At 35.4% G+C, this 13,175-nt stretch overlaps 1 protein-coding gene across 1 annotated transcript in view; it reads left to right on the top strand.

The window, feature by feature from the left end:
* The window catches only part of LOC108914826 (neurobeachin), a 265,755-nt gene that overhangs the window by 226,833 nt on the left and 25,747 nt on the right, over window positions 1-13,175 (top strand). The gene's annotated exons all lie outside the window — the stretch shown is intronic.

The following is a 13,175-nucleotide window of genomic DNA, read 5'->3' as shown; positions in this document are numbered from 1 at the left end:
AGTTACATTTTTTGTATTGTATTTGTAACATATTACTCTTTAAATAGTCTGGTACTTAATTAAATGCGTATAGCGATCAGTCTGAAGACCATTTCCAGCCGTCCTCTTCTCAACAGTCGTCCATTCCTAGAACAACAGATGCCGATCGGCTCTTGTACAATCCGAACGATCCAAAGTTATTACCATCCCCGAGAAAAAAAAATACCCACTCTCCATACGAGATGCAAATGCGCCAGCTAACGATACGCAGAAGAACAAAAGTAACGAATAGTGGTTTTGTTCGAAACGGAATGCGCATAATGTCTAGTACGGACGACGGCGGGGTCCAGGTATAATAAATAACCGACTCGGAATTGTCCGTCCGTTTTAATTACATTAGTGAGATGAAGAGATAGCACGGGGATATCGTATATCAGGGTTCAACATGCTCCCCGCCAGCGGCGTACGTCGATAAGACAAAGGGTGGTTTAGCTAAAATCAAGGCAACTCTGCAGTGGGATTTCACAGATTACTCAAATTCGTTTTTTCCACAGGCACTCAAAATAACAGGAACACCCACAGGATTTGAGTAATTCGTTAAAAATGGCGGAAAATCCCGAATATTCGTAGAAAATAAATGCCTTTCGATTTTGCATCACTTAAATTCGAAACTTGACTAGTTTAGTATTGGAAACAATTTCCGCTTTTATCCAAAACCTCGACAAATTGTTTCATTAGACGAAGTTTTATATGGAGTGGAGGAAGCAGTATTTTCAAGGGTCGATTATAAAGGTGCTCTAACATTGTGACTTCCTGGGTTGAATGCTTTTGTTACCGGTCATTGCTTCTGTTTGTAGTGACTGTTTCGGCTTGACAAATAGCAGGGGTACTTGGTAAATCCTGACTGCTGCTCCAAAATAATAGATATGTTTTTAAAATTACCACAATTTTGCATATTTAATTTTCTGCATAACACATGTCACGTTTGGTTTCGATTCATTCATGAAACCATGAACAGTACCCACTACTCCAAAGTAGTATCGTCCTCTTTATTGACGAACTTTCAAAACTTCTCTTCTCGATCCCTGTAAATTTCGGATTTTTCCTCCAGTTCTAAAGATTTTTTAAGTAAGAATTTTCAATTACTTACACATTTTCATTTTAAAATGCTTAACACTTGACACGTGATAAATACGGTTAATTTATACAATAAATAAATGTAAATTGATATACAGCCTGTTTGATTTTTTGTGTTAACATCCCCCTTAAATACGAATAGGATGGCAGAATCAAGTGGGATTTGGATAGGTCTCTGAAAAGTCATCGATTGGCAATTATTGTTTTCTCATTGCTACGAATGGATGGCCTGCTATGATTTTTTATATGGGCGGGTATTTCAGAAATATAAGTTAAGGATTAAGGGACTTACAGTCCTACGTTGTTCTATTTTTGATTCCACGACACCTTAGTTGCCAAATGGTGACCTTCCAGGGCACTACCCATAAAAAAGTAGTTCCACTTGATTCCGCTAACCTACTTGTATTTAAGGGGCGTTTACACAAAAAAACTGTACACACTGTGTGTATGAAATCATAGCTATCTTCAGTATCTTATACAATAAACTTGCAGGATTTTATGCCATTGAAGTGATAAGTTTTTTAAGTGATTATTAATAGTTTGACATTAGAATTTGACATTGAACCCCCTGTGCCGCCATTGGCGCTTCCTCGCATACATCTACCTGGCCGACTGTGCCCCGATGACACTTGTCCGATGCAAACAAACCTTAAATGTGACCACCTGATCGATGACATCGCCGGCCGATGATGCACAACACGACAAAGTAGAGAACCTTGAGGTCCCCGGACGTTTTTTGCCCTCCCCTCGTTAATTTCTCGGACGGTCCTTCGTTTAATTGATGGCCCTGTACGGTGCTGCGAGGAATGATTTTTTCATTGGATATCGGTTTACACGTGTTTTTGGTGGTACATAAATATGTGTCCGCACCTAAATGTCCACTTCAGATCTTCTTTGTTTCTTTTTGAATTTATTAAATATTTTTACTTTTATAAATAAAAAATTGACAGTTAATATAGCTAGAAGTGCAATAATTATTTCTGTACTGTAAAAAAGAAGTATTTCGTTTTCGAGATATGGGGAAACAATTCATATTTGGTACACTGTATTCTCTAATAAGTATAGTTCTTCCGAGGTCAGTTGGACATGCATAAAAAAATCGAGCAATCAAATTTAATGATTTTAATTTTTCTAAAAAAGTTTTCTGCTAAAGGTAGAAAATTATAATAATTTGTATATAATGTGTAGAAAATTTCTATTATATGTTCATTTGACCAACAATATATTTTAATTATTTATTCCTCATACAATTTTATTATATTGATGGTAAATTTCGTTTTGTTCCGTTTCAAAAGGTCTCCTAAATGCCATGTTGTAATAATATCAGTAAACCAAATATCCCTCTTATTTTTCCCTTTCGCAATTGTAATATGAATGATGAATAGAAGAGTGCCTATAATAAATTAAAATTATCTGAATCACCAAATTCCGCCTTGTCGCACTACACTGCTAGGCGACTAGTCGACAACTGAATTTTATGACGCAATGGACCAGAGAAACAGTGCGCATTGCTCTTTGCCCGCACGGTCATTCTTCAACTGAGCGTATACATTTCTACCACCTGCACTTTTCGTTCGACCAGATCTGTATATGGGTATGGCTAAATAAATGTGGGAACAAGTTTTTCAAATATTTCGATGCCGAGTTGCTGCTTAGCGACCGAGCCTGGTACATACCTTGAAGATATTGGTTCTTCAATTGACTTCGGAAAAACTATACCTATGCATGATTTACATATGGCGATGATAAATGAGATAGTTCAGAGGCGGAGATTCAGGAGTATAGTCATCTTTTTTGAGCCGTACTTTTCAACTCCACTGAAATTTTCGCAAAAATGTAGTGAAATACGTAGAAAAGGTATTTTTATCTCTTTTTGATAGAATGCACTCTTTTCAAGAAAATTGCCATCGAAATGGTACAAGACTACCTTTTCTATGTAATTTGCCCATTTGTAAAAATGTCAGTGGCTACAAAAGTATCCACTGACATTTGGCTGACTCAAGAAAGATACCCCTGAATCTCCGCTGCTAAATTGTCTGATTAGCAAGACGTTCCCGGACATATGTTAATATTAATTTTTTTCTTATTTTTTTAGTGTACTCTTTGGTTTTTACACATCTTTTTGAACACCCTGTGTACCTGTGCAAAAAGAACCATCTGCTGATAAATTTACAGTTTTCTACAAAACCCTACGAGACACCCCTCACCGGCCCAGCTCCTTATTTTTCCTTGTTTATCTCCCATCCATTAAAAATGCCAATTAGCATTTATGTCGGTAGGTAGATAAAAACATTTTGCGAAACGGCGACGGCAGTATCTTGGCATAAACAACCCGCCAATTAAATTTAATTTCATTAAACCAGTACCAGTTTGCTTGATATCGCGGTGTTTTGCATATTATTTGCGACTTTTTGCTTCACTCGTACAAATGCTCGTCCTGTCAAGGTTAGATTAGGCGATATTTTTTATAGGCCGGTTGCTTTTATTGTTTAACTTCAGTTTAGTACTTACAATGGGTCATGCAATAAATAAAAAGAAATGAAATGCAAAGTGAATTTCAAAAAAAAAATTGTGTACACAGATATAGGTTTTAGGACTTTTTTGTTTGAATTAGTAATAATGTAGAGATCTTATTGAAAATTATAAACTTATCGCAATTTAAAACATCACTAACAGAGTTTTGGAATCACAAAACTTTGTTTAGTCACCACCTTCAATTTCGCATAAATTGTCTAATTTTGCCTTAATACTACTTCTTAAGTCATATCTATTTCAGTACATTCGTGGTTTGAAATCGATTTAAAAGGACTTCGCGAGTATCTTAAGGTGTTACACTTGATCCTCTTTTATTTTTTTATTAATAACGCAACGTGTGACCTATGTTGTTAAAGCTCAGCCAGGTACAAAGGAATGCCTCTCTGAGCATAACTGGAGCTTTGCGAACAAGATCCACCATAGCGGTGGAGGTAATGCTGTGTCTGCCACCTTTGCATATCTATCTAACAGAAGTGGCCTTAACAACTATGCTTCGACTCGAGAACGTTAGTTTCAAAACGGATGTAGAACGTGGAGAAGTTAGGAGTCGTCCTATGGAATGGGGTCGTCAGGAAGATGACACACACAGGCACACTCACAGTATTTCTCCCTGGTTTGCGTTCGACAGACCCTACACAGTACTCATCAAGAAACAGGAGGAGATCGCCAGCGAGGATGTAATTAACGTCTTCACAAACGAATCAAAATGGAAGGAAGATGCAGGATGTGGAATTTATTCTAGATCCTTGCATATCCGATATCAGTGGACGGGCATGCTACCGTAGTACAAACGGGATTAGCATAGCTGCCAAAGAAATTGCCCACTACGGGTAAAACCATCAGAATCTACACAGAGGGTAGACAAGCATTATTGATCTTACGTAATCATAAGATAATGAATAGGTCAGTATGGGAATGCCACTAGGCACTGGTCATAGCCTCAGTTTCCAACAGCATATCTGTATGCTGGGTCGAGAAACACGAGCGGTGCAATGGCAATAAAGAAGCTGACAAGGTAGCCAGGAGTGCATCGGGTCTCGATATTTTTAGAGCCGGTCCCTTCAATGTGCTTCCGTCGTCAGCACTTGTTGAAATTATTGAGGAAAACATCTACAAAGAGTTTATGAAACAGTCGAATGAAATAGCTATCAATTTGCTAAGGAGTTCCCAAAACACCCTAGCAAGGATACGGTTAAAAAATATCTGGTCATGTCTAGGTCAAATCTTCGCCTGATGACAGGTTTTCAAACTGGACCCTGTTAGCTAAGGAAACACCTTCACTACATGATGAAGTGTGAAACACCTCTTTGTAGGGGTTGTGAACAGGAAGACGTGGCAGTACTACATGTGCTATGTGAATGCACTGCCGTCTCCTCAACTAGAGAATCCGTGTAGGGAGAACGTTGGCCTTTAGTCACTATTTTTTTCTCTTTAATAGGTTTAATGGGAGGCTAAGTGCTGTAGCTTTTAAGCTACCCACAATTCCAGATGCCAGATTCCAAACCTGTTGGCATTTCCTAATACCTGTATCCTATTTTATACAATCAGAAACTGCACCCCATTACTCCTTATACAGATCTTGGGGAAATTATTTCCGCTATCTTGTCTTTTGCTAACTATATTGATAACATAGCATCCACATGCAGCAAGAACTTAGGCTGTACGATACGTAACAGTTATCAATTTTCATAATTTTGTACAAATTCTTTGGAGTCCTTGCTACAGTTGTCATTTACACGATAGAAATTGATAAACAACATTGATAGACCTCAAAGACCATTTATTTAATACCTGACTTTTTGAATTGAATTTAGTATATTTGATATCTCTTGACTCGTAATTACTATTCTATAGAAAAGTAGAACTTTTTAAGCTCTTGAGAATTATAGTTATTATATATGTAATGTGATACTATTAAAATTGTTATAGTGCTACAGTTTTTCAGTGAATTCCCGAACTACTATACCCTGTTAAATTATCTTTTATGTTTTCTGCTCCCAACGGTCTCATTCGCATATTCGAACCATTAAATTTTATATCGGCCGTATTTTCGCCGTGTGCACCCATTCGAATTTGTATTTATGGTTCCATCAAAGCTCTCGCCTGCAATATAACTTACGTTAAATAGTTCCCTTTGCCACTGGATTTCAGTTAATTATTTCAATTTATATTCAATTTCTTTCTTTATATCGCTACAGTCTTTACCTGCTGAGATGAAGATTTTAGGACATTATTTATTGGTATTGACGACAGGATGTTTTTTAGTAATTGTTGTTACGTCTATTGATTGATTTTTTGAGGTCACTCCGACCTCATTAATTCCATTTCGTTAATTTCTAATGTGAAGTACTATTCAATAGTAGTCAGGTAATATATTAAAAAATTCATATATTTACTCGTTAGTGATATTCTTAACCTTCCTATTTGCTTCGTAGTATTTTTATCTATATGAATTAGTGATATTTTAATACTGGTACAAAAACGTTTACTCGTACCCTCGTACAGAACAAGATCGCGCATTAATTCACTCAAAACAACGCTATAATTAATATCCATTAAAGCCCCGCTAAGATCGAGAGTGCCGGGGGGTCACGGGGTGCAATTGCATCAGCTAATGCGCATACAAATCGCATTAGCCGCGACGATTGAATTAGAACAGGGAGGGGGAGGCGGGCAATAAACAAAATTACTGTCGAGCTAAGAGACATTAGGCGTTGTATAACCTCGTTAGCTGGGTTCATGCCCGGATGCTTTCGATTCCGTCATTTCGACGTCGTTACACAGAAAAGTTGATTCATGGATGGGTGATCGAATTAGCATCGATCGGAGAATTAACTTGTAATGAAAGCAGAACTCATTGTTCTGTAAAATGCGATCTTGTCAGGATAGATTCGTTTGAAAATGAATCTGTATGTTCAGTCACTGGGAGTTTCTTTTTATAAAGCGAACTTCCTACTTTCTTGAAGTATATTTAGAATTCGTTACATCACGTTCAGTTGCTTGTTTCTTTTTGCGAAGTAGAATTTCCGTCTTTTGCAACTGTGTTATAGAGCGCATAATAAAAAGAAATATTGAAAATTTATATTTTTTTGAGTACGGTCCTGTTCAAATTAAAGAAATTATGTTTTCACCACAATTTTAGACAGCGTTGCAAGTCTTATAGTAAATGCCCCAGGACGTCACGATTAATTCAATGCTCTTTTAGATAAAGTTCTTAAATTTTCTAATAACGGTCAGTTCATTAATAACTTACCTTAATATTTCCATCATTTTATTATGTAAGTTTTATGAACCTTTGTAAAATTAGGTACTAGGAAAAGTTATTGTATTTTGCAAAATTCGTATTTAATCTTTCACTCCAATTTTTATATGTATGTTCTTGGTAATTCTACCGATTTTGTAAGGAACACATATCAGTATTTTTTTTTAACAGAATTGCACCTGAACTCTCAACCTAAAAATTACCAATTATTTTTCCCTGTGTACTTTCTATTGACAAAGTTTATAACAAAACTACTTAATCACCCTGTATACCCAACGACAAACCGCTCTCGCCAGAAGACATGATTCACCGACGCTTCCCATACAGTTTCCATTCGTGAAAAGTGATCATAAAAGCGACAGAGCGACGGAACATTTCTGTGAATTATTTGGGAAGCTTAGCAGCCCCGTAAACTCGATTAAGGGATGATTTAGTACGCGAGTGGTAGCCGGGGTAATGCGATAGAGCACGAAACAACGAGACCCCGATCAAACACCAGCTCAATCGATGTTTATGTTGCGCGATTATGTATGTGTGTGTGTAGTACGTATTCAGACATTGTTGGGGTGAATTGACTATTATAAATTGAAGGGTGTACATAGGCAGTTACTCTTAAAAACAATGTAGGAGATCGATAAATACAATAACATTAAAAATGTACAAATGTGTATAATGAATCTCAGAGCTCTTGACTTCATGTTCTGACCAGGAGTTTGCAACGAAATTAGAAATAATCTAGTAATCAAGAGCCTTTTTCCACGTTATCAATGATTTTCTAGTAGGAGTACCGTCAGTACTCAGGTGACCTCTGTAATAATTTTTAGTTATGCCCCAAATGTGCTCAATGGGGTTAAACATGCAAAAGTAAAGGGGAATGAATATTATTCCAAGTTAACTACTCTTGTATTTCAGCTCTCTTGGAGACCATCGTTGGAATTTTATTCAAACCAATGTAGAAAATCGTCTTGATTCGTTATTAATTTCTCCATGATGGTACAGATCCTTTGTTTTAAAAAAAAAAAACACCTGTCCTGCACCGAGAATAAATTTGGTAGAGCCGCCGCCATTAAGTACAATATACCATTAATCAGAAAAAGTAATAAACATGTCATGATTCATGTAATAATAAATGTACTTCGCGCCGTCAACTTTGGTCTTTTTCACACTCTTAGTACTTAGCACTCGAGCAATCTTGTTAGAAACGTTCAACAGTACCATCTTTAAAAATCCGTGTTTCATAAAAAATAAGAAGTCTAACATATTCGTGTAAAAAATATACATGCTTCACTGCAATGTTAAGCAGTTCTATTAGTCAACAACGTGGATCATCTGTGCAGTATTTAAAACCAATTGATTTAACAATCTTTCCACAGCGATGTTATGCAACCATTGATAAGATCCCATTCATGGAGTTCTTCTGGAAAAGTTTTTAAGGAAATATCTCTCTTTAAAATGAATTACATTAGCTTAATATTGATGCAGATTTAATATTTTAATTAACTGTCGCTTCATAACTAACATTCCTAATTGCAGTCTTGTTAAAATCATCAATATCTACAATTTTTTTCCCGTTGATGTTTTTTTTATGGACCTCTGTTATGCTCGGCTGGAACATTATTGACTGTTGAGACACTCAGACGTAAAGCCAATCTGCAAATCTCTGAAATTAAGAATATTAACAGAACATAAGAATCGTAATTTTACCATAACCTAACATTTTTGGCATGAAATTTAAATATTGTTCCGGTTCAAAATATCCTATTTAAGAACCTCACCATTTCTTGAACATTATTCGATAAAGGTTTCGGTATGTTGATATTTATTAGTAAAAAGAACTTTTTACGCTTTCAGTCGATTCCAGCACACAAAAATCTCACAGAGCTGCTATCGAAAATGCTCGTCAACTGCCATCTAATAATTTTAAAGAGTGGTAAACTTAAAATAATAAAATTTCCTAGTTTGATGCGATACAGAACAAGAATTTAGGTCTAAGAGCTATAAGAACTATTTCTTATATTTACATTATCCTTGTTCCTTGACTGGATACTACAATCGTAGCATGGTCATTTTTCTATGAGTTGAAACCTACCTAAGACTTACCTTGATCAAAATACATTGCATTGTACCTATTCACAAAATACTGTTAATTTCGAGCAAAATTAAAATTTGTGGATAGATTAATTGTAGTATCTACTATTTATTTTAAAATAAGAAAATGTGTCCAACGAAAATATTTCACCTTGTATAGTAGCCTCTCAAAATTAGACAGCATAATTCCATATGGAGCTCTTTATTATTAATGAATTTGATAATAAAATCACGGGGATAGTGGGCAAGCACCTTTACCTAACTGAAAGACCTCATAGATGAGATTTATTTATTGATACTTACCCAAAATCCATTACCGAAGTAGACAAAGGGTCGTTTATTACAAGTTTTGATGTAGGCTGATCCAGTAGAAAATTACATTCAGTACTTCCCCAAAAAAACACTTTGCCAGTTACCATAAAGCGCACTCCCTAAAGGATCCCATACAGGATGATTGAGCTAGAACTCCGTATAATTTGAAATATGTAATGGAGATATAAACAGAATAAATATTTTTATACAGGTTTTGACAAAGTATGTAATTTATTTATAGATGATCAAACTAAGAAAAAATGTATTCGTTGGCTATGTTTTGCTATCTAGATTCATGTGGTAACACTTTTATTTATTTTTATTTCGTTCTGCAGCAGAGCAAGATTAAGGCCAGCACAAATACCTACCTACTAGGTTTATTGATATTCGTCCTAATAGATATAATATTCTTAAAAGGAATAATTCGTAATATCTAGAATCAACTTTAGGAATATTGATTTTTAATAGCTCCTTAAATGTTATTGTATGTATTTAACATTTTAACAGCTCTTACTGCTCATCTCAAAGTCAGATCTATCCCAGTGTTTTTTGAAAAATGTCTTTAATTATATGTTTTAGTCGATGGTTTCCCAATATATACTATTTTCTACTACAAAATTAGAGGTAGATACAAGTTGTAGATTAAAATAGAACAATATATTTGCATTTTACATAAAAGTAATGCATTTTTTTATTTTCCAAGTATATTTTGCTGGAATAAGCCTCTCCAAATATAATAATTACTTTTTTTACAATATTCAGAATCGAAAAGCCCTCAAATCTTAAATTGGTCGAGCTTAAGCATAAATAACAAATGGTAAACATAATTATATTCATAATAATGTAATATAAAATAACGAAACCTTTTAAAAAAGATATATTTTATTATTAGCTCTAGTATTTTTGCTTTATTATAAAGGCTTATTCAAACAAATTTAAAAAAATAATAGTTTTATCAAACGATGCCTATCAAAAAATGTTCTTCGATGCCAGAAATCTAGGTATGTAATCTTATAATATAAAAATGAAAGAAACTCAATTTTTTCCCGAAGCAAATAATTTAAAAAACAGTTAGGAGTCTTGTCTGTAGGATTAGATATTTTTTGCATGCCCAGATTTCTGATATCGAAAAACATTATTTGACTTTATTTGAGAGGAGTAAAAAAAATTCTGAATTTCCGAATTTCAAAGTAAAAGCAAACTAAAAAACCGTGCTCAGGAAAAACATAATATTTTGTTCTGATACTTCTGAATCTTCTAATTCTGGATCAACTTACTCTTTGTAATTTTGAACGTTAGAATGCTTTAGAAATGCCCTACTAATGCTTCTAAAAACGAAAATGGTCTGAAAATTTTTTATTAACATAATTTCCAAAGGTTATTTTGTTTAAAATAGATATCATATTTATTAAATTATTTATATTAGCAAATATATAGTGAGTTTTCCGTTATTTTTTTCAAATTTTCCTACGGAAAAAACGATTTTTCCTCGAAAGAAGGGTATCCAAAGCTGTTCCCGGAGCTTACAAATCGTAATCGGTCCCATTTCAAATTTCAACCACGCGGTTAGGTCTACAAGAAATACCGCAAATGTGTGGCCCCCTTTAGAGAGCATCCTCGAACCCCCAGGACCACTATTCCCCCATCGGGCGAGACAAATCGCGTCAAATCTAATAGACAAATGAGCACATAAAAAGCATGCAGCGGAAGACCGAGCGGGTGGATGCATTAGTCGAGATTTGGCGTAAGCCCTTCGAGATCCACGTCGAATGGAGACGTTGCCTGGGAAAGGGCCATGTGCGGCGTCCCGGGTAACCGCTAAAGGTGCGTCCAGGTGGCGAGGTACACGATAATTCATAGATAATTCGGCCGCATTAGTCGTGACAAAGGCGATAAATTGGACCTCCTAATCTTATGGGATGTAGGCACGGCATCCATCCTATATAATCGTAATGGTGGTGCTTGAGTGACTCAATCTGTCGTTTGTCTATTTACAATGGGCTACATGGGCATTGATCGCGTTCGGAAATGTAATGGTTACGTAACACTGTTCTACTTCTTTAATAGAATTGTCTTATTAGGTTACTATTCAGTAAGTTTAATGGAAAAACAATCAGAATTCATGACAGGTTTCTTAATTATAAACAAATTTAATTGGAATGATTCCTCAAATGTTCATTAAAAATGTTTATAAACGTGTATGAAAAAATGCGTGTAATGTCATAGTATAGACAGATCAGTAGAGACAAGTTAATTTATGAATGAAATCTGGCCGCCAAATTATATGACTTTGCTATTTTGAGTGAAAATAACATCACTCCCAAATGAGAATTTTCCCTCTACTTTCTAATCGGAATCACTAAAAAAATTCACCTCACTTCGGATTTCGGAAAATAAAAACTTCTCCGAAAAATGCGAAATTCACACTTGGGAACCGCTATCACAACACTATGTCACCCGTTCTGACCAAAAATGAGAAAAATCCAAAGAAGCCAATTGTTCGTATTGAAGGCGGACCATCAATGGCTGCGATCGAACGTCTACCCTGGTACCTTGCATTTCAGTAATCAGGAATGAAACCGACCAGTCCGTTCAAATGTATTGCTATTTGCTTTTGCAGATCATATAAATTGCACATTAATTTATTGTAAATATTTTTATCAATAGATCACAAATTTTTACAATTCGAAAGGTTGTTACAAATTTTCACAAAGCTAAACCTCAGTTCTAGCGCCCCATTCACCCAGGCATTGTTCAATCTTGCGGTGAAGATGCCAAGGGGTATAACAGTTGGGGGCTGTAAGGACAGATTTGTAATTAGTTATTTTAAATGGAATTTATTACAATATTATGTACGTTTTTTCAAATTATTTCCAAAAATTATTATGTTTCTCGAAAAGTGGTTCAACTTTCCTCTTCTTATCATATGTTTGCATATCTTTGCTACTCACTTTCGCAATATATTTTTAATCAAAACTCATTCGAACCCATCAGATCCGGCCACCCTTCCGACGTATTCTCCTTAATGACGGAGCGGATTTCGGCGATTTCCCCGGGCGATGGGATTAGGAAGCCCTCGTAGAGGGCGGACGATGCTCCGCGGGGCAGTAGCTATTGTCCGCTAACGGGTGCGGACAGACAGACAATGCGTCGCCCTCTCGGGTAATTCGACACCTTCGTTTGTCGGTTGTTTTTTTCCTATGAGTCTTGTTGATTTCTTGTTTGTCAGTTGTCAGTCACGGGTCGGTGTCGGATGGCGGCGAAAAAGTGGTGGGTGCGAGTAGTGTTACACATAACCGCTTATCGGTATGTTAATGTTGATTTTATGATTTGGTATTTATTGTGTGGTACTATTTTTCCCAGAATTTTTATTTTGTTTTTCTTCAAACTTGTTTGTTTTTTTTTATAAACCCGTAGGGTAGTCCAGGTTTTAGGACGGAAACTTAATAGAACAGATTATTTTAAGCAAATAGTTTTATCTGAACTTTGATTTTGCTTCGATTTCAGTATTGAAATTATGAAAAATATCACATTTTCTGCAATATCTCTGGAGATATTTGACGTAGACTGACGAAACTTGGCCCATCGATTTACCAAAGTATAAGTAAAATTCGCTATGTTGACTTACAAATATGTTATCCTTCGACGCCAAGGAGTATTCTGCATTTTCGAATAGTGCTTTTTATTGTTAATAGAATTTATAAGAAAAAAATGTGTTATATTTTGCGAAGAACAGACCGTTTTAGGGTTCTAATTTTTTATATTAAAGTAAGTGTATAATATAGTTAAATAAATCGAAAAATAACTGAAACTATTCGTTCCACAAAAACAGTTTTTACAGAAATTGTTTGTTAAAAGTACA

Source organism: Anoplophora glabripennis, unplaced genomic scaffold (genome assembly GCF_000390285.2).
Source record: "Anoplophora glabripennis isolate ALB-LARVAE unplaced genomic scaffold, Agla_2.0 scaffold503, whole genome shotgun sequence".
Classification (NCBI taxonomy): domain Eukaryota; kingdom Metazoa; phylum Arthropoda; class Insecta; order Coleoptera; family Cerambycidae; genus Anoplophora; species Anoplophora glabripennis.
Note: the sequence above shows the minus strand (reverse complement) of the source record. Positions and strands in the feature narration are given on the sequence as shown.